This window comes from Vidua chalybeata, chromosome 1 (assembly GCF_026979565.1).
Source record: "Vidua chalybeata isolate OUT-0048 chromosome 1, bVidCha1 merged haplotype, whole genome shotgun sequence".
NCBI lineage: Eukaryota > Metazoa > Chordata > Aves > Passeriformes > Viduidae > Vidua > Vidua chalybeata.
Genome location: NC_071530.1, coordinates 92880051 through 92903628, shown reverse-complemented (window position 1 = coordinate 92903628; position 23578 = coordinate 92880051).

Below are 23578 nucleotides of genomic sequence, written 5' to 3'. Positions count from 1 at the left end.
CAAAGAGAAGCATCTGTAAAGGAAGTAAAAGCAGATGAAAACACCTTGGGAGACTGAAATACCCAGCTCCAAAGATCTGGGCTGTGACTGAACATGAGCTCATTTCACAGTAAACTCCAACAGCAGGAAACTCTGCATGCCCACATGCAAGGGGAGTGGTGGCAACAGTGAGGTCAGTGGTGGCACTAACTTTACCCACCATTTGGGAGGTGAGAGATGGCACAGGGCAAGGGGATGCACACAGCTTCAGCAGAACACTTCCAGGAGAAGAGAAAGTGACTGGTAGAAAACTCCCCCGTTCTCCATCTTTCATCCATAAAGATTGATTATCTTCTCTGCAGCTCTGTCCTCATCTTTTCAGTGAAAGAATCCTGCTAGCTTTCTCATAATGGCAGAAATAATTAAAAAGGGAATCAACTTTAGAGGAACATAAACACACACCAAAAGTCTGTCTCTTTAATGGTATCCCCTCCATACTTCACTGGTAGGCATTCTGCTAATCTCATACCTGTTAATTCTATTTCTAATTAGGGCTATAGCTCACCAGAGGCTGTTTTATACTTAATTTGTTGGGGTTTTATTATATGGCTCAACAGTCAGCCAACCACTGTATGCATCATGTGATCCTGGTCGAGATCTTTCAGGCATTACTGCACACTGAGGCCCTTGGAGAGAACGTGCCACTACAATTTGTGAGTCACGCGTTCTTGCTCTGCCTAGGTCTTGTCATGTGTGTGCTTGTCAGGATTCATCTCCATCTCCATTACCCCTGGGGCAGAAGTCATAGTTTGTTTCTGCTCACTTGTCTGATTTTTAGCAGATCATATTCCCATCTTCAGAACCTTAAGCAAGTGCCATCTTTATAGAATTTAAGGTGGAATTCTAAGCGGTGATTTAATTCAACTCAAACCATCTTCTAATTGATAGGAAATATCCTTAGTTCAACCATTTTCCAAGGCTGATGTAGACTGCAATACAAAGAAAAATAATTAAGTTAAAATCATTCTTCACTGTTACCAAAATGAAAACTAATTTTCTTAGGTGTTTTTCTTGTAATTCTGTCATTTTTAAAGTACTTTCTTTTAAGAGTTTGAAATGAAGATCTGAGGCAAATTTTAATTGTTTGAAACACATATCTGAGAGACACATCTTCATTAATTCAATTTTTGCTGGAAAGGATTGCAACCAAGTTATGAACCAGTTAAAGAATTAGCTGGGAAATTACAAGGAGAAAAATAAGAGATCACAGACAAGCAAAATCCATGGGGCTTCATTGACCAGAACAGAATATAGAGCAATGAAGAAACATTTTATTAACCAACTGGAAGCCAGTCCAGGGGACAGACCAAAATTTGGTTTGCCTCTAGAACATCAGCTGCCAGGTAAACAAGAGTATTAGAACATCACTGACTCCAGACTGGTGAGCAAAGAAGGTCATCAACAGCTGTTAAATAGTAAACCTCATCCTCCATCTCTGTGGGTGCCAAGAAGGATGACACTTAAAACTTGTTCAGTCACACACTGAGAATGATGGTAGCACTTATTATGTCATCTTAAAACAACAAATTGGTTCCAGAGAACCACTGTCCTTCTTATCTGAATCTACAAAGGGCTTAACAGTCACACAAGCAATTCCCACAACTGGGAATTGCAGATCTTACAGAAACAGTATAATGGAACTTCTTGCCTATCTCCAGATAGAAAATAACCTCAGAAAGTTCCTCATTTCTTCACTGTCATCTGGAAGGGTTTTACTGGAAGAGATGGAGAGTACAAATCAAGATAACATTGGCTGCTATGGAAAACCTTCAGAAACAGTATGTTAAATAAAAATAATAAGTAAAATAATAAAGAATTTATAAATCCACGTATAAATATAAATAACCAAGTCAGCCTACCTATCCATGAATCTAGTAACTTTAAAGATGCGATCTAGCTCCAGCCTGCTCAAATGAGCAGTTGTTCTGGATCTGGTTTTGTCTACAGAAGCATGGTTAGTCAGATAATCTTCTGTGGTATTTATGGGGAAACTACAGGAATCAGAGCTCCTAGACTGAGAAGTTCATGGCAAAGTGAAACAAGGAAGCTGGGCTTCTACCCACTGAGTGTGTAGCTGAACAAGTCACATCTGGCAATTCAGTAGTGCAGTCAAGTTACCCTCCGTCAGCTGTGGAAGATTACTTGTTCCAGGTAGATCTCTAGAAGGGAAGACCTTGCATGGAAGAATAAAATAGAGGGATAGATTTGCACAATGCATATTGAAATTATGCACATTGGTGTTACCCTGTGCTAGGCAAGCATAATAAACTTCTCTGAAAGACAATGAACACAGAATCATAGAATCATAAAATGGCCTGGGTTAGAAGGGACATTAAATGTCATCTAGTTTCAAGGCCTCTGCCATGGGCAGAGACACCTTCCACTAGACCAGGTTGCTCAGAGCTCCATCTAATCTGGCCTTGAACACTTCCAGGGATGGGGCATCCACAGTTTCTCTGGACAACATGTTCCGGTGCCTCATCACCCTCACAGTAACAAATTTCTTCCTAATATCTAATCTAAACCTACACTCTTTCAGTTTGAAACCATTCCCTCTTGTCCTGTCACTACATGCTCATGTAAAAGGTCCCTCTCCATCTTTCTTGTAGGCTCCCTTCAGGTACTGGAAGGCTGAAATTAGGTTGCTCCAAAACATAGGAATGATGGTCATGTCTATCAGGAGTCTTCAGACAGAACAACTTGGATTCTTGACCAGTAAGTCTCTATCCCAGGGACTGCTGGATATAGGAAGGAAGGATGTAACAAGGGAGGAGTCACTCCAGAAATGGCCAGTTCCTTAGTTCTTCTGCAGGATCTGCGGCTGGCTCATCAGAGAAAAAGTGTAGGCTGGATAGAACTTCTCTGCACACAGAGCAGCTCTTCTGCTCTCTACTCACCTGTCACTGGTATTCCTTCCTGCTTTCAGCCCCATTTCCATGCAGTGCTACCATCCCTGGACTCCTTAAGAAGGATTGCAAGCATCAAGGGACATTACTGCTGATGCGATCATCAATGACTGCTGCTGGAAATCCATGCAGAAATATGTGCTGTGCACCGGGAGCCGACAGCAACAACACCCAGTTCTCCTTCCCTCTGTCCCTTCCTCCCCCTGTAGTTGAAATTCAGGGACTGTAAGTCCCACTATCTCCTGTCAGGATAGTTCCATTCCTTGGGGAAGGGGTCAGCAATAGCAAGCCATGCCTTAGCAGCAGTTTGCCATCCCACATGTGTAAAATCCAGCACGTGCAGGTAGACATCTGATTTTAGCCAAGATTTTTTGGATGTTCAAGAATGAAGGATAAGAGCAAATCCATGTGCACAGGCTGACCAAACTAACAATGTTTTGCTTGATCTAATGTTGAAGCTAATTTTCCTCACAGAAGGGACAGAGAAGTCAGATTGTAGAAACACCTCAATTCTTTTAAGGCAAGCCACAGACTTGTACCTTTGAGGAGTGAGGCTTCCTGTAGTCCCAAGCATTTTGTAGTGACATTTATATGCAAATCATCAAGTCAGGATCAGCAGGCAAGTCCATAGTGACAGGGCAGGTCCCATGTCAAGCTAGGAGCAGGGGCCATGAACAGGCATGACTGAAACACAGATGGAGCTAGAACAGAACTCAGCAGAGACCGAGCTGCAGTGGAGCCTCTGAACAGAATTTGTGGGTGCAGGCCCTATGGGAGTTTGATGAGAGCAGCTAAGGCTCACTAATGCACTTAGGACCCTGACACAATTTTTCTAGCACATATGCAACAGGAGAGGTGAAAAAGTACCAAGGAACTTTGGCCTGGGCCAAAGATATTTATTTACTATTAGATATTTATCTGTTGTTAGACAATTACTGTTGTTAGATGTTTATTATTATTGTTAGTTATTTGTTATTGTTACTTATCTGTTAGTAAATACCTATTTTTAGTAGATATTTAGAATAGAGACTTGACAAGGTAAAGGCCTAGTCAAGCCTCTAAAGGGGGAAATGATGCCTTAAGCTTTAGCTTTCATATTTTTTAGATTCTGTACTGCCTTAGTGTGTGACTCTGAATTTCATATAAAGTGTTAGCATGTTCTCTTCACAGTTTAGTTAGATAGAACAATCCTTTTCCAACCTGAGAACCAAGGACATCATTGCAGCTTCAGGCCCAAAAGGTATAAACAACAGCAAGTTGATGAGAGCAGTCTGGGAGGATGGGACTTCATAAACTGAAGCTGTAACTGGACAATTAAGCCCAATATGTAAATGGACCAAAACCTACAAAAGTTTGAAAACTCATGACCAGTCATCCATCTTGGGTTCATCTTGGGTGGAGCCATGGCTGGGCTCTTGTACTGCCCAAGGTGCATCCTTTAAAGGCCTTTTAATAAATACCTACTTTATTCCTTTAACTCTGCCTAGCCTCTGTTCCAGGTCAGCCTCTTTAGGCATCAGTTCACCCAGCAAAATAAGAAGCCCCATCTGTTCCAATGTGGTCCATGCCACAGGAGTGTCAGACATAGTCAGATGTTTCCTGTCTCATAGTTTTGCCCCAGAACACTTGAAAAAAGAGCAAATAGTATCTAGCACCAATCCGCAGTGACCATGCCCAAGAGAAGAGGCAGCCACCCTCTTTGTCACCCTCTGTGTTATCCTCTGCAATATTTGCTTTCCTCCCACCCAGAAAAGCCAGCAACAAACAAACTCTAAAGGGAGGTTAGGAGGAACATTAAAGGCTTTGAGTTGCAATAGATTTTTAAAACAATCATGATAAAATTTAGCACAAAGTACTATATTTTTAGTGTTTTCAAAGTACATGGTTTATATGCATGTTTTTAATCCTACCTTTGGATTTCTCAGCTTTTGATGTGTTCAAATTCACTCATAGGATTCTGATCATTACTTTTTTTTTAAGTGAGTTTCTTCACATGAAAACAAGTAGCTGGTTGAGCCCATGAACTAGCCTAACCTTGAACAGCTTTTGTGCTTGTGAGAATTGACTTTTAAACTTTTTTTATGCCTTTATTATTGACCAGAGACCAAGTCTGTAGAGAAGCAAAAACCTTCCTGCAGAGCAAGATCCCATGTTACCTGCAGGAAGCATTTCCTGTGGCTAATCAATCATAACAACTCCTTTCTAAGAGTTTCTCTGGCAGATAACCTAGGCAGCTATTTCTCCACCCATAAAGATTAAGAGTACCATCCTTTCCTACTCTGTGCCTAATTTCATAAAGCTTCAAGGAACAGAGTATGCTGAAGATCTCTGACCCTCTATCAGGTCTCATGGAAAGCAGGGGAGGCAGGCAGGCAGGCAGGCAGGCAGGAAGGAAGGAAGGAAGGAAGGAAGGAAGGAAGGAAGGAAGGAAGAGGAAGAGGAAGAAAGATTACATAAGTGACATTTCATAGGAAAGTAAGTTAAAAGGAAAAATACCTATTACATAATAATCACTAATTAATTTTTACATACTGGTTTTAAAAACTCTATTAGAAAAAGCAAAAACAGGAAAACAGAGGAGGTTTTAGGGGATACTTAAAATACTAATAAGTAAGATACAAATATATTTTCTTGAAATACATAGATCCAACTGTCTGTATTGAATAGCTTATGCCTCCTCTGGAAGGCAGAAGAGCATTACAAATGTTTTGAATCTTGCACAAGATCAGAGTGAGGGTCCATTACTGGGTTGACAACACTACCTGAGTATCATCAGTGTTATTTAGTGTTAATACCTAAAACTACTAGAAGATAGATATTATAACTTTATTCAATTGCTCTTTCAGTAACAGAGCAAGGACAGAGATAATAACAGGGCTATCTATTCACCATATTTGTCAAAACAGAAGAGCAGACAGCTACTTTTTGAGCTCTTCATGTATCAGGGAAGATGCAAGTAATTCCTTTACTTTTTATATGTGGTATTGGCCAATAAAAGAATAATGTGAAAAATCATAATCTTTGGATGTTTCTTCAGGTTTCACCTCCAAACTCTACTACTTTTCTCCTTCCCTACTTCCAAAACATAGTATACAAAATATGGCTGGAAGTGTTCGCAAAAATCAGCTTAGTTCCTCCTTTTAACCCACGTCCAGACATAACTGAGAAATATTTGCCTAAAACAGCAGCAACTATCTCCCTTAATGATGGAAATTCAGAGCTTTCTCAGGCAATATAATTCAGTGCTAGGGTGCCCTTTCATACTTTACCCCTTGATGTGGCCATGAATCTCCTTTACTGCAGTTTAGGTCCATTATCTTTTGTCGTATGCATTGTGAATGCTCTGGCAACAAACTATTACTTCACAGCAAGCGCTTGCATACCTAAGGAATATTTCTCCTGCCTTCCTTTGGAGTTCTCTTTTTCAGACTAAATAAACCTAATTCTGCTTTTGTTTTCCTTGCTGATCACAGTTTCCAGTTATTCTTTTTAATCTTTGCAGAGTACATCCATTTGGACCACATATTTTCTGAAGTGTGGTATCCAAAACTGTATGGAACAATCCAGCTGAGACTTCCATTCATCCACATTTTGACATCTCCAGATGTTTTCTTTTGGCTTGATTTAGTCTTGTGCAAGCTCTGTCAGTGTATAAGACATGAATATTTGGAAAGAATATAAGGCACGAAATTATAAACTGAAGGGCTAAATCATATAGTAGAGGAGTTTGAGAGACCCAAACTGTGAGAAGTGAATAGAATTACAATTCTAGAAGGTGTTATTATTAGGAATAACCAGGAGTTCATAAAGGAAATATGCAACCTTATTTCCTCCCGATTGGTGCCCTACATTACTGTAAGCATTACAGATGGCCATAAGACCCTTTAGAATTCAAAGACTCACCTGGCACCTCCCTCCTTAAAACCTCAGATCCAGTTCCTTAGAGAAGGCCATCCCCAGTGTGATAATACTTGCAAATTTTCTTCAAGTGGAAGTCCTTCAGTGAATCCCTGAAGTTTGTTCCTCATGCTATGCAAGCCAGCCCAGTGTGACCTTTCCAGGAGCAGAACAATTGTGAAAGCCCCATATACTAATTTCATATAGATATGATGTAGTAAAGAAACTATCTCTGCAAATAAGAGGATGAAGATTTAATACCTTGATTGCTGTTTTCCAAAAGTATTTTCAGCGAGTCTCTGAAAAATTGTGGGAAATTGTTTTTGCTTGACAAGACTGTCATCGATTCTCCTTCAATGCAAGTCGGGGATGATCCAGATGGAATGTGTTCCACAGTACAGCCCTGACTTCTGAAACTCTAGCTGTTTACATTACTCTTCGACCTCACTGAAAGCTGCCGCTCATGAAGAATTGCAGACAGGATTATGACCAACCACGCAAAGTGGAGCTAAAAAATAAATATAAAATAACAATAAAAATAAAAATAGAGGGGTTTCTATTAGCAAGGAAATTTTATAAGGCACTTGAAGATATATCAGTGCATTTGTGAATAGCCTGGTTTTCAAAATAATCTTAATATAGTCACCAGTGGATACACACTAATCTTATTCCAACACAAAATCGATGTTTGCTGGCGCCTTTCTATAGGCTCTGGGCAGCATTTGTGGTCTGTGATAGGTCTGTGATAACTTCATAGTACTGTGATAACTTCATGAATGTGCTTCAGCTATAGTCCCTGGAAGCCAGCTCCAGGATTTGCAGGACCTTCTGTGATGGGGAACCTTGCAACTTTCAGAGTCTCCTTCTTCCAAGAGCCTTCAGACTTACAGTTTTTGGAAAGCTCAGACTCCACTGAGGTTTCCACTGAGGAAACCAAAATTTGGCAATATGCCTCTTGGATCTCCCTTGAACCTGAGTGATGAGTGACCTCCTTTGCTGGGAATCCAACAACTCAGATAGGAATTCTATGGGACACCTGTGTTACAAAGTAATGAAAAATACTTGTAAAATATTCACCCTCAACTAAATATTAATTGATCAAACCCTATTTAATTGAAGGACTTCAGCCTAAATTTGAAAGAGGTACGTTTGCCCTCAAAAGAGGGCATATGTATATAGATATATATACAGATGCATATATAGATGCTTTTCAGAGGTTGTCTTTCCCCAGCAGTCAGGTGTTCCCTTTGCCTCATTACAGTCATGGATGGGCACTGGGAAGTGAGAATGATTCATAATTCCATTCTGCCAACAGCATAGTGGCCCTAATTTTCTGAGTTTTCAAACATTGCAGGAAACATAGCTGTAATGAATTAATATACTTATGACTATGTTGAAATTTGTCTCTATAAAATCCACTGCTGTTCAAAGTAGTGTCATTCCATGCATCTTCAATGGTGGTTTTGAACAAAGATAAAAAACTACTGAACTTCCAGTATCTTGTGTGCCGTGTCTTCCAGTCTATTCTAAAATTTCTTTCCATAGCAGCGGGCTCTTTCCCTAGACAAGGATTAAAACCATTAAATGTACCTATGTTAGATATAAAACAGCCTTTAGTGAGCTATAGACCTGATTAGAAATAAAATTAGCAGGTATTAAGAGAATGCCTGCCAGTGAAGTATGGAGAGGATATCATTAAAGAGACAGACTTTAGGTGTGGTTTTATGTTCCTCTGAAGTTGATTCCCTTTTTAATTACTTTTTCCACTATGAGAAAGCTGGGAGGGTTCTTCACTGAAAAGACCAGGACGGAGATGCAGAGAGGTTCATCACTCTTCATGGGTGACAGAGGGACAACAGAGGAGTTTTCTACCAGTCATTTTCTCTTCTCCTGGAAGTGTTCTGCTGAAGCTGTTTGCATCCCCTTGCCCTGTGCCATCTCTCACTTCCCAAAAAATTTAGTGCCACCACTCATGCCACTGTCACCAGCAATCACATGGACACACAGAATTTACTGTGAAATGAGCTCCCACCCATCCTCATCTCAGGTCTCTGAAGCCGGGTATTTCTTCATTCATTTCCCTTCCTGGCAAGTTCATCTACACAAATCAATTTGATTCTATCTAGAACTTTGATCTACAAAACTGTAATGTTTTATATCTCCTAGTATCACAAGTTTTCCCTTCCTTTTGCCTCAAATGATTTTTGAAAACCTTCAAAGTCCAAGTGGAATGAGACACTGAATTCTACAATTTGATTCCTGCAGACAGTAGATGTGTCTTTTTCTTTTCATTCTGTCTGCTAAACTGAAGATGCAGAAGATAGCGAGTTGCATTGGGGCATTCTTCTACAAGAAGGTGGTTTCCTACAATACTTCCCATTTTAAAGTCTCTCAGACTCTTTTGACGCTTTTTTATGTGAAACAGTTCCTTCAGCCTCACTGCAGTTTCATAAGTCTTCTCCAAAACACGTGCTCAAAACATCTTCTGATCCTGACTTTACCAATACCAGAAACCAGTATGTTCTTGTAGACATGACCTTCTAACCATAGCCTCCAGTCAGAGAACCAGACTAGGGAGATGGTGGCAAACAAAAGTGAGCACACCGAAACCATTAAGCAAAGCAAACTGAAGCATACATCAACTAGACCTACACAACTGCATGTATTCCTCTCACAGGATAGAAGGAATTGCTCAGGACAGTAGAAAGAAGGAACAGTGGAGTGGGCAAGTAGCTGATGCACAGAGAAGGGCAGTGTTGGGAATTAGATGAGCAAAGTGCTCTGATTCAGGCTTTTATCTACATGCCTGTGGCAGGTAGGGTGCCACAAGACTGAGTAAGAAAGCACTGCCAGCCCCCCCCCCCCCCCCCCCCCCCCAGTCAACATGTTACCAATGCAAATGCTTTCTTCCTCAGAAAAATAAACCATAGAGCTAGGTAAAGAAAAATGAATATTCCAAATCCAAGCAACTCCTCTTTTATTTTCTCCTTCCTCCCAGTTATATGACATTAAGGAGTTGAGATAGCACTTCTGCAAAATGCCTTAGTGTGTTAGGTTCCCTGTAACCCAACATTTTATTGAAAATTATAATCCTGTCCATTGTTTCCATACTTGTACCAGAAAACATCTGTAGCCTTCAGAGCCTAGCTGACACAAGATGTGCTCTTGAACAGCTCAGTACTCAATGGAAACTGGTAGAAAGCAACAGCTATTTTCAAAAGGTGACTGCAGTGTTCTGATTGATATCTAATGATTCAGTGCCCAGCAATCTGTAACAAATAGAGCTTAGACTACCTATCAGTAAAGAAACTGAGGCCAGACAGACAAATTTTTAAATATATCTTATCAATGTCACCTACTAATAGAGGAGAAATGATCACAGACTCAGCCCTCTCTTCCTTGTATATTATTGCCAAGAAAATACAAAACAATCCAAAAAGTCCAACAGGTAGCATGGTATGGATTCATTTCCCTGCACACTACAGCTCTCACTTCAGAAGACAAAGTGCTTGGTTAAGGTCCAAGATCCATGCCAAAAGTGGTCTCCCTTCACAAGGGAGACAGCGTCATACATTGTTCATTTCTGTTCATTTCTTTGTTTCACTATCCTGTGGTAAAATCCTTGACCCAGTGAAGTCATTACATCCTTTGTCAAGGATTTTAATCTTGCCCTATATTAAGTATCTACTTATAACTAAGGGAAGCTTTCTTGTACAAGGATGGAGTGTTCCCAAAGTGCCATCTAAGGCTGAAATAATTCCCTGAGGAACTGGGAATCATCACAAATCTCATTACCTTCTTGTACAGGGCACTTTGAATTTGCTCTCAGTAACATGAATAGTAACACATATTTTAAAACAAAACACATTTGAACATAATGAACATTAAAAACAAAAGTTAAGGCAGTGAAGCTTTAGTAAAGCCAATGGTAATACCAGATAGTGCTGCAGCAAAATTCTTAATTAAAAATAGAAAAAAATGAAATAAAGCACACTGCTCCAGTTGTAAAAAGGCCAAACCCTCATTTTGGAAAAGCTTTTCATCTTAAACAAGCTACATGGAGCAGTGACTTTACAGTTGACGAAGACTTTGAAGCAGCAAAACCCTGCTGCATGTGATGAGATGCAGGACAAAATGGTGATGCAAAAATAGAAGGATAAATATAACTAAATGTGCCATGCAGAACACAGAAAGCTGAAGCAGGTGTTGTCATAGCTGTCAGCTTTCAGGTTCCTTCTTTCTTCACTTTTTTTCAAACTATATATTGATTCTTCCATAAAAAACATGGAAAAGGACCAGATATGAGATTTTTTTATTAAAATCCATAATTCCAATTGTTTTGAAAAGCCGTCTAAAACTATTGTATATCCGCTAAAAAAAAAAAAAAAAAAAAAAAAAAAAAACACCTGCAACCCAATAGTCTTGATTTTCTTTTCAAAACTTTGTTTCTGAGAAATTAGGAGACAAGTGTTTCCAGAGGAAAAAATAATAGTTTTAACACATTAATGCCTCAGATAAAACACATAAAGATACAATTAAATATTTTATAAAAATTGAAGTACTTCTTATTTGTAAACAAGTAACCTAGAAGAAATTGCAGCATGAAAATACAGAGTTTGCACTTCTTAATGAAGTCTCAGGGGCAAAAGTATCCCAAGTTGTGTCACTTGTGTGACATGGTCCAAAATGAGAAAATCCCACCACTGTGAGACTGTTACAAAAGTAGCCAGCACTGGAATGGGAGCATCAACTGACTTCAGTAAAGGAGGGAAATACTGGCAAGCTCAAACCTTGACCTCTAGGAGTGATATTCTTGTTTCAAGACTTGGAGATCTACACACATATCCACCTATTTCTGTCAGAGTCTACCCTTGCTGCAATCTATCCCTGGGCAGAGAGCCAGTGCAAAATCTCTCCAGCACAGAATCCCCACTTGAGCCATGGGTTTAACTGGAACATAATGAAGGGAGTGGCTGAAAATAACCTGCCCTTACAAGGCAATCACATTTCAGGATTCCCAGGCCGTAGGGAAAAAGCATCTGTGAACAGCAGGGTCTCTGGGTCTTGCCTTTCCCATCACCTACTTCTCCTTGGAAAAGGAAACCTTGAGAAACTTCTGTGAAAGCAGCAGTCCCAATGTGGGAAAGAGAACTTTCAGTGGCTTTGTTCTCTCTTGAACTGCCCCTCTGTGGCTATGCCAGCTGGAGGCAAGCAGTGGAGCACACTTTTTCCCAGTTCTGTACAATGTGAGAGCAGGGGAATGTGTGCTCCAGGAGCCTCTTTGCAGAGGGTGAGTTTTTTTCTCTATGCGTTCGTCTTTTCCGCTAGCTCGTAATCTGCCCCCTAGCTTCCCTGGGGCCGAGGGGAAGAGGATGATCTTTATATAGCTGTCCTCGGGGACCGGGTGAATCACAGAGTAACATGTAATCCCTCTTGCACTCCGCAACTGTAAAACATCCCAGCTGAATATCAAGCCAGGGAAAATAAGTTGCAGTTTTACATACAAAAATCAGGGAGAGGTATCACAAGCACAGTTAGAGGAGTCATCAGTTTCCAACGTAAAACTCAAACTGAAAAATTAAACAAAGGGAAAACAACCAGAGACCGAGGAGGATGCAGAAACCACTTAGAAAGGCCAGGATACCATACTCTTTATCTTGGCACTTAATTTTTCATAAGTTTTTGAAAAATCATATTCAGTAATCATTGGGTGAATCTATTGCATGATTTTCTTTTTTTTTTTTTTTTTTTTTTTTTTTTATTGGAGAGGGCAAGGAGCCATGTTTTTGTAAAAGCTTGGCCACCATGTTTGGTATCTGAGCTGTATATCATGCACTGTTTGTCATTTCACGCCACTTAGAACAAATCCCAGCTGGCTGGAATCCTAGTCCTGTGGACTGTGAGTCATGGATATTAAATGACCATCATGTGAGCTGCTCCTGCATGCTGCTGTGTTTAGCATGTGGCACTGTAAAGTTGTACAGTATCTTATCACAGAAGATCATCAGCATGCATACACAATTTGAGCGGGAGCACTTTGATAACAACACAAATTATTTGTTTTAGCAAGAGGCAAGAAAGGAGTAGAGATGCATGAAGCTGGAGCAAAGGTACAGCATTTATGTGATTTTTGGAAGACCAGTAAGACACAGAAAATCAGTTGCGGGTTCTGTAGCAGCAGATCTGGGGCAAGAATGGAAAAGGTACTGTCCATAGTGGAAGGCTTTGCAAGAACCTTTAAATCTGCTCAAGGAAATCCTGTAGCAGTCTTTTTGATGCATAATTATAATCCAGTCCAGTCTCACCCGGGATATCCAGTATCCTACCCAGGATAAGGAAATGAGGACAAGCATTTAAGTATTTGTCTCATAGGAACCAGAACAAATTCTGGGATTGACTAAAATACCAGTCCCAATTCAGAATTTGAAAACAAGCAATGAGATCTTTTTCCCTGATGTGATATGGACAATCCTTGAAGTGGATGGTTTTAGTCTAGCAGAAGCCCAAATCAGAAGATTTACTCAGCAATCCATTCTATGTTAATGACATGCAGGAAATCTGTACTACAAACCAGACCAGAAAAAACTTAGTGCTAGGGAAAGCATTATTTTCAAAGAATACCATTTCATACCTGGATTAGGTAGGTTTATTCCATCCTAGTTATGAGCTGGATAATTTCCTGCCATCGGTGATAAAATGAAAATCCGTTTTAAACAACATACAGGAAAACACTGTAAGAGTTGTATGTGAAAGCCCATTTCCATCTTCAAGTTATTCAGGCTAGAAATTGTTGATATCCAGTCCAAAGTGTTATCCAGTTCCTGCAGGTTCCTATGAGATCATGTACTATGATCTATCAAAGGTTCTTAGGAGTCTGTAATGTTTCAGCTTTCAGTCACGGCTCCAACAAAACTACTTCTCTTGCTACTGGTTCCAGCTTAGATCTGTTTTTCTGTCTTTGCATGTGATTTTCTTCCTGGTAGCAGCTACCAGCTTCTTCCCACTATCCCAGCAGTCTCCCCTACCTTTGCTTATGTTTCTACCACGTCACAGCAGTGTAGTTAGCTCTCCTTAGGTCAGCAAAGCCAGGCGTTCATAGCTTGCACTTTCTGACACTTTTCAAGCACTTAGTCCTTTAAAATGTATTATATTTCTTGAATTAAGCATCAAAAACTTTGCATTTGAAGTCTGTTCACAGGCCAAAAGAGACAGTTAAAACTCCCTACTGATACTTTGTACAGAAGCCCAGGATTTTAGAGAAATAAATATGACTTGAATCAAATGAGGAAAATTTATTCACATTGATCCAGACTTAATCAATATCACCATTATAAGGACATCAGCAAGTTATATGAGAGGAAGATTAAAACTATTAATGCACTGAACTCAAGTTACTATGACTGTGAGAGAGAAATCAAACACTGTGTTGGGTAGTGTTAATGAAAACAGCATGTTAAATCAACAACTGGCACTACAGCTAGCTCCAATCTTCCTTGATTTTTTTTATTCCTCGATTAATATAGGGGCAAATGTTAAAAATGCTGTTGAATTTGGAAGAGTTTAAGAGCAAACATCTTCAAATACGGAGAAGCTTTCATGGAAAGAAAAGACCAAGAGGAAGCAGGGTTATTCACAGACATATGAATGGATATCAGATAAAAGATAAATCAGGCTCATCAACCCACTGGGAAGACCAGGAAGTAATAAAATAAAGCATTAACAAGAAAAAAAAAAACGATTAAAATTAGAGAAATTTTCATAACTATGTGAAGGCAAAATAAACCCAGATGCAAATGCAGAAACAAGGTGCCAGGAAAAGCTATGAAATTAACTTCACAGGGGATATTCAAGATATTGGTCTGTGGGGAGTCACTTCAGCATAATGAAGTCAGAGCTTTCAAGATGCAAAGACATGAACTCGGGAATCCACTCACTACCTTCTAACCCAAATCATCAGAAATAGCTTTGGTGAGCTAAACATTATGTTGTCACAAGTTGTCCCCATTTATTATAACCCAGTTTCTTTGAAATACATGGAACAGACAAGTATGCTGACAATGGCCTCATAACCTGAATGTGACAGCAAGGCCAGACATGGGTACCTGACTAAAAGCCATTGCTATTTTTCCAGGTAAAATCTTTCTTTAATTTAACCTGCTTTATTGAAATAATTTCAACACTATTACTTGCAAGCTTACTGAGATAAATTCTCAAAGAATTTAAATGAATAGATGTGATATGCTTTGTTTCTAGCAAAGATTAATGTTTTTGCATAAGGGTTGGAAAGCAGTTTTACAGTCAGAGGAAAACAGAAGTCCCCGCTGCTCCCTGAAAGAGAGCACAGGCCTGTCAGCCTGATTCTGGTGTTTGGGAATAGAAATATTTTCTTCTTTTCTTTACACAACTGTGATAACAATCTGTAAGCCAATGTACAACTAAAGTGTCTCCAGGAATTACACTGTTTGCAAGAAATGCATTTTAAACTTATTATAATAGTGTACTCAAGAGCTTGAAATTTCCATGCCCACAGGGCAATATAGCACTACATTTGTGATTTGATGTCACAAGCATGTAGACTTCAGTTTAACAAATACTCTTCAAGAAAACATTTAATTTTTCTCTCCGGGGAAAACATTAAACCCTACCTCAGAAAACTGTACAGAAGGAAGGAAATTTGGTTTGAGATGGCCATGTTTTGGCTTCCAGTCACCAAAATCAAATCTCCTCTCCATATGTATTCCAGCTTTAGCTTCATAGCCCTACTGCTCTGAACCTAAATAATAAACCTAGAACATATTTTACCCTTTATACCATATTCCCATTTGTAACATTCCAGAGAGTTTTTCTTATTTTCCAGAACTCTGGAGGTCCATAATTACTTATGGTTTCTAAGGAAATAAGGTTTAGATGATCACAATCTGCCCACTCGTACATTTCTCTTTCCTACTCTCTTTTGAAAAAAAACAGAGTATTTTTATTCACATTTGACTGGATGATGAAGATATCGAAGATAAAACTCTTCTTTGGGTAAAGGAAAAAGAACCAAGCTGGTTCTGCCAAAGGGATCCAGCTACTGTGTGGCCATAGATGCGAGCCAGGTGGCCAGTCAGCATGTGTGTATTGACAAGGCAACCAGCACCTTGCTTGGTTTTGCCCCTGTCACATCATGTGCTGCCACTCACCCATCTGGTTAGGTAAAATTCCCTTCACAAAGCTGGGACATCAGAAATGATCCACTAAAAACCTGCTGCTCTTTTCGGAGAGTCGTGTGGATCCCAGGCTCCAGAAGTACACTGCTGTGCAAGATAAAACAGACCCCAGCACTGCCAGAGTTACACAAGTGATGAGCCCTCAGAATTGCCAAAACAGAGGCAGATATCCATAATTATCTAATATCCAGAATGACTGAGGTCCTGTGCCAAACACTCACCCAGAGCACATGCAGGAGCGTGGCTTCAGATCTCTGTTTCTCAGCCAGAATTAATCCTGGTGTGCTCAGCAAGGCACTGCTCGGCCTGGACTGCAAGATAAAGATGTAAGTATCCACAGAAGTGTCCTGCCCAGTGCTGGGCAGTTCAGCACCGTGGGAAGCCCACCCAGTGTTCTGGGTAGCAGTGTTGGCAAACAGGCTGAATGGGGGCTTTGTTGCCTCAGCTGTCAAACTCTGTTTAAAGGGAGTTCAGGTATGAATTGCCCCTGCTTCAAATGCATCCAGCTCATCGTAACAATCAATGCATACACAGAATCTATTTGTACCTCATCCTGATCAGCCTCAGGCTGTGCTGGGGGAGGCTTAGACTGGATATTAGGAAGAACTTATTCACTGAGAGGGTGGAGCAGGCTGCCCAGGGAACTGGTGGAATCACAGTACCTGGAAGTGTTCAGAAATCATGTGTATATGGCCCTTAGACACATGATTAATTTGTGGGCCTGACAGTGTTAGATACTGCTTGGCCTTTTGCAACCAAAACAATGCTAGGATTGTGTGATTCTATAGGATCTAGAAAGATTAAAATCAGTTGAGCAAACATGAACAGAGAGCATTTACAGAACAAAATTCTAAAAGGCTTAAAAGTGCTATCTAGCCAATTGCCTAATTAAAACAACACAGTATTTATGTTCACATTTGCCCTGGTAGGTTACAAACCTAACAGGGCAAACTACTGCAATTCTCACGTTTTACACACACAACATTGAAACACTATCTGCAGTGTAGATACACACACATGAACCCTCCAAATTCAGAGGAGGAGAGTGGGCACTTAGAGGACAAGAGCTGCCTAAGCAATTTCAGCCGTCTCCTTTCTGGGAAACTGGCAGCACATTAACACCATGCAGTGAGTCTGGAGCTGGCTCTGGCATCCAGAGTGTAGGCACAGCCTTGGTCACAGGGCTGAGAGGAGAGGGGGAGCTGAGACTGACAGCTGCACTACTGGGAGCTGAAGTGAGAAAGGCTAAAGGTGAGGGTCAAATTGCTGTGGGAGCAAGTGTCATGGTATCTGGTTTCAGCCAAGCAAACTACCTACCTGCACTTAACTCCCTAACACATCCAGCATGTTTGTTAACATACTGATTTTTATCCACTTCACATACAAATGTGCCTAAAAGTCGCCAAAGTCAAAGTATGTGAGTTAATTTTTTCAGTCAGGAGAACTGTGCAGAAAGCTTAACAGAGTGATTTTCAAAACCAAAGGAATAGTATCTAATTTAACCAAGAAGAATGCCAAGAGATAATCTAGAGTGGGCTTTGTGGTGAAATAAAGTATTTAACAAGAATGTCTTCAAGAATCTTGCTCTAAAAGTTACTGTGTTTCACTAAGGTAGAGCCTATATGAAGGCCTGAATGGGATAATCATTTCAGTGGAAGCAAGTTAACTTCAGCAAGTTAAATGGGCAGGGTTAATGTACTGGCTCTGGCTGAGTTCAGGTCATTTCCCCACGGCAGCCCTCACCAAGCTCTGCTCTGTGCTGGTGTTAATAACTCACCAGTGCTTTGGGTTCTGCTGAGCAGGGCTGGCACAGCAACAACACTCTACAACCTTCCCCCTCCATCAGAAGACTGATCCTGGGAGGGAGCACAGCTAGGCCAGCTGACCCAAATTAACCAAATGGATATTCCATACCATAGGATATCAGCTCAGATATAAAACCTAAGTAAAAAAGAAGGAAGGGGAGGCTTTCCTTATTTACAATGTTTGCCTTATAGAGCAACCACTCCAAGTGCTGATACCTTGCTTCCCAGGAGGTGGCCAGGCCAGACATCATTTGCTGATAAGAAGAGGATACAACTTTTTTTTTTTTTTTTCTCTTTGCTTGTGTGCACCCTAACTTCCACTTTTGCTTTGGTACACCGCCTTATTTCAACCTATGAGTCGTTTTCCATTTTATTTTCTGTCCCTGGTCCAGCTGAGAATGAGGAGTGATAGAGTGGTTGGGTGAGCACCCGGCATCCCAACAAGGTCAACCCACCACAGGGAAGAGAGAGGTGGGGGGAAAAGCAACCTTTCTGATATAATTTTAAATGGATTAAGCCTGAGTTTTCTTCCCTGTGTATTTTAAAACATATTGTAAGAGAATTATGTACATTGCATATATAAATGTATGAGTCATGTAACCCTAACCTGACCTGATATTAGTGAGTTATGATTTTATATGGATATCACTGGTACATTCCTGACCAACAAATCCCTAAGCAGGGCCCCAAGGCACCACATCATGTAAAATCACTGCCCAACACACCTTCCAGAGTAGGCAAAGAGCAGCAGAGCAGATCCTGTCAGGAGCTATTCAGGTAGGTGACACTGGAAACAGATGAAAGTGTCTTCTACTGTCTGGTGATAACCAGGAAAGCACTCTGACATGCAGCAAGATGCCAGGGAGGCCCTGGAAGCAAGATACCCAGACAAGCTGACAAGACAATCAGAGACTCTGCACAGAGAAGGATTTTTTTACCAATGTCCCACCTTTGTAGTCCTGAGGAACTTGAGAGAAAAAGCATCCCAAGGGGTCCAACTTAACAGTGTAGCCTCAGTTACCATGCGAGAGATGGTGAGGACAGCGGGGAGACTGAACAGCCAAAATAAGCATACCAGGTTTGTTCTGAGGAGCTTGGCCCAGGAAAAGATGGATTGTCCCTAGAGAAAGGTGTTGATAAATAAACAGAATCCAGCCGTCAGTCTCATCATGAGCTTAAGTGCAAAGGCAGAAAGGGAGACTGAACTGAGAGATATATCTGGCACACACCATGTACCCCTGAGGCCACCCCAGATAAATGAAAGGTACTCCAGACTGAGACACTCAGCTGAATTTCAATTCACATATCAACATCAGTGAAAGCAGATCAAATGCACAGACGGCAGGAGAGTTTCTGTGGCAGAATTGGATTGCAGCTGGGATAAAAACAACCAGGAATGAGGAGAAAGGAGGCCAACCACCACAGAGTACTACCATCACATCTGCCTTATATGTGTTCTGGAAAAGGTGATTCCAGGCTCAGGCTGGCTTACAGCTTTTTTCAGCTGTCTAGAAATGTATATGGGTTGCTGTACACAGATGCTGGCAGCAGGGTCTGCAGAGCAGCCTCTGTGAGGAGTGGCTGGGCTGCTTCAAGCGCATTCCAGATGGTTCCAATGGCCCCAACACAGGGCATGGCTGAGCCCAGAAACCAGGATTGTGACATCTTGGGGTGGAAGGTGTCCCTTCCAAGATGAACCATTTTGTGATTTTATGATTCTAATGCCAGGGACCAACTTTGCAATATGAACATAGTATCAGTCATGAATTATAGTAGTTCAAGACAAGTTGAAGTGTGAATCGTGGAGTCTTGTGCAGCACATTTGGCCATAACAATTCCCATGCATCAGGTGAAAGAAATAGTGCTGAGTATCCTAAACAAATAGGGAATGCATTTGAGGGCCATTTGTGACCATCTCCATAACTAAGTTGTCTTCAGACTGCAATACAGAGGGTGTAACCACAAATGAGTTACTAGAAAACTGCTAGAAACAAAGCTAACCACAGAGCTCTCCAAAGAACATTTTATATTGCTTTTAGTCAACTTTATGTCATCTCAGAGTCAAATTGTGTACTTGCATATACTTACCTACATTTGTTTCAAATTCCCTTTCATATTCAATACAGATATTAATACTTGCGGAATACACGAAGCTTAGGATGCTTCTTAGGTGACATGAGTGCCTTCTTACATCTAAATGCATATACATTTCAGAGAAAATTTCAGACAGAACTGCATAAAAAAGTTTCTAAGGCATAGAGAAACTTTCAACACTAATGTTGCATCCCACGAGAAGCAGGACTTTAAAACACACTAACCCATGGGAGAATGTAACACAACTGTGACACTTCTGTACAGAGGTAGGCACCAAGTACAGTTGGCCTGCCAGTAAAATCCCAGTTTATGAGTTAAAATCACTTGAGCAGGTATTGCCTGTGAGGCCCTTTGCCAAGCCAAACAACAGCATCTGAAAGCTGTTATTTACATTCTGTGTGGGAAAGAAGGAGGATCACACAGAGGGAGGTTCCAACAAGAATGGGAAAGGAATAAAATGGATTTGCAATGACGAGTTGAAAAGTTGGAAAGGGAGAATACCACATAAATAGTTAAACATTTGTAATAACATTTATGACAGTAAGGATGTTGTTTGATTTAGCTTGACTCGATTTCTTACCTAATGTATTTAACACAGTATAAAATTACACAAGGATTAAGAGAAATTAAATAGAATGGACAAAGCAAGCAACTATGCCAAGGGTCATCACAGGTGCTGTAAAAGCTATTACATGAGCTAGCTCAGGGATGTCCAGATGATCTGGAAGGAAAGAGGAGTGTTTAGGTTCAGGAAGGTAACAGCTTCCTGGTGCCCTTCATGTCCTGAGCTGTGACAGCTCTGCAACTTACACTTCTGCAGAGCAGAATAAAAGCATTCCTAAGTGTCCAGCCCAAAGCCATGACTCCACCCAGAGCTAAGAGGTTTTTTGAGATTCTGGATTCAGGGACATCTAACAAGGCTGGGAATGAGGAAAGCAGTTAAATGTCAGAGGATAAAGGAATTGAGGCAGAAAGAGACAGATGTTTCTCTGGCACATGGCTAAACTGTCTGGTGGGAGACTTTGGCAAAGCTCATGGTCTGCATGTTCTTATTGCTGTTGAGAGGAATTGGGCTTTGTGTACAATTATGTAAACAAACAAATGATCTCAAGACTTTCCAGCTTTGAACCCATTTTTCATCCAGATACACCCTCTTTCCTGCAAAGCCTCAGTGTTCAGTCTGCCATGAAACCAAAAGGGCAATGAGGCTATCATCCCCCAGTTCGCATAGTGAAGTAGCCCAGCAACAAGCAATGTAAAACTAAACTACACATTGCCCCATCCATTAATCTGCACCCTTGCTTTTTCCCTTTTAAGAGTGATGAGCCACAGGGAAAACAAAGAGCTGTTCTCGTCACATTTTGGACTAACACATTCCTATTTTAATCACAAGAAAATTGGATTGGAATTAACAAGGTTGGTGTTTTCAGATGATTTGGGAAATGCTTTAAATGACATTTCTTGATATAATTTTTCAATTTCAGGACACAGCACGGAAGAATGCAAAATGAAAATAACAATAGTTGACTTACTATTTTGAACTGAAAGATACAATTCATTAGCAACCTGAAAGAAGCCTCTGACCTTATTGGTGTCATTTTGTTGTACTCATACTAGAAAGGGTGGGAAATTCAAGCAGATTAAAAATCTTCTAGGTTCTGCAAAAAGCTGGCTTGAAGAGAAGGTTTTCATAAGCAAACACATTTTCTTGATTGGCTTTCCATCCAACAGTGTTGTAAGGCCGGGGTTAATAGCAGCAAAATAGAGTGACTTGCAATAGAAATACTTAATGGTCCTGTAGCATATGTGATAACTACGCAGCAGGGGCTCACAGGAGCTGGCTGACAAAAATTGCAGCGCTCTGCTAGGTTAATCTAATTAGAGCTCTTCCTTGCAGCTTCGATTGACAGTTTGGAAACCTGTAAACTTCTCTAAACATAGACAGCCTTCCATTTGCTGCAGATCAAGAGAGGACCCTCTTATTGCACTCTTCCCTTGAACTGTTTCCATGGAATGCTGTCCATATTCAGAAAAATGTACAGGTTGCCAAACTGTCAACTAAAGCTGTAATGAATGGCTCTAATTACATTCAAGTAGCAGAGAGCATTGCCATTTTAATCAAATCTGAGCCTTGTGAGATATTTGGCACAAATACAAGAGAAAGCCTGAGGAAAACACTGCCAAAATGTTAGCAACCTTTTATTCTAAATTCTGTCTGTCGGAGAACTGAATACCAACTGCTTTGCAAAGGTTTTTGTTTTATGGGATTTTTTATTGTAGCCTATATGGGCTCATCATGAATTATTATCCTGTTCTCTAACAACAATGCAAAACAAAACAAAAACCACAGCCCTGCAATTTCAAGACTAAAAATGATGATCAGCAATTTCACTAATCAGTCAGCTACAGTCACGTTGCCAGTCATAGAGGCAAGGGGGACCTAATAACATCCTTTCACTCGGAGAGTTTCTGCCAGTGCTCAGCTTTGTGTTGTGTACAGCAAGAGACATACAAACAAACTGCTTTGTCAAATATCCTGTCAGATGCTGCCCCCGCTCCTTTCCAAATGGCACCACTTTATGTTCTGCAGCCCTTTATTACCCTAATAGTGTGAAAGAGTTATCCTTACCAGAGTCTGGTGGTCTTGATGTTCTGTTCCTTTTTACAAAATGCAAACTTGGAACCAACTCCAAAGTTATAGCTTTTTATTTATTGATTTATTTGTCACACCTTCAAGATCTCACAGTGATTCAGATGTTAAGTATCAAAACTAATTAGTGCCTGGAAAGAAAAAGATGAGTTATTCAATCATTCTCTAAGTTTAATGGACAAGAAGAAAAGCAAAACTTCCAGAATTTTACAAAATCTACACTGGAGGATAAATGAAGGCAACAAAGGAATTCCTCTTCTTCTTCCAGAGGAATTAATTTGATAATGTAAGGTTTTAAATTACATTCCAGTTCCCTCTCATGAAAGCATCTACACCAAGAGCATTATAGGTGAAATTATAAAAGAGGAAGGATTCACATCTCAGATATGTTGTGTGAGCACAATCATTCTCAGTCCACCACCATTCTGCATTTCAGGAGATGGTTTTCATTTATTTCACAAGGCATTTTGCTAGACTTGTCCTGCCAGTTGTCACACAGAAGTCCTGCTGCTTCATGTTCCAGCAGACAGGCAAATGCCAACCACGCCTCACAGCTTACTGTTGCATTATTGGAGTGCTCTTCCTCCAGCTCCCCTCCCAGCAACAAAGATCCTCAGAAGTCTTCTTCCAAGTCCCAAGAAGTTTTTTTATTCATATTTTTTTCATTTACATGATCTATGTTCACTCAGTATGGTTTTAAAATGGGCAAAACCTAAAAGAGGGACAATCCAGGCCCTTTGCAACAATCTATCTAATAATAATTTTGAAGCAGCCTTCAATACATCATTACTCAGCTTCCTGAATAGTGATAGGGGCTGTAGAGAGGTTATAGAAAGCCTTACATGGTGTCCCTCAGTGACAGAACTTAGCAGCCCTCAGGAAAGAGCCTCCTGATTTCTAGACCTAATCTCTACTGCACGTGGAGTTGAATTATTAGAGTAGCAGTCTAAATCAATGGGTTTTCTTTGCTTTTTGGTG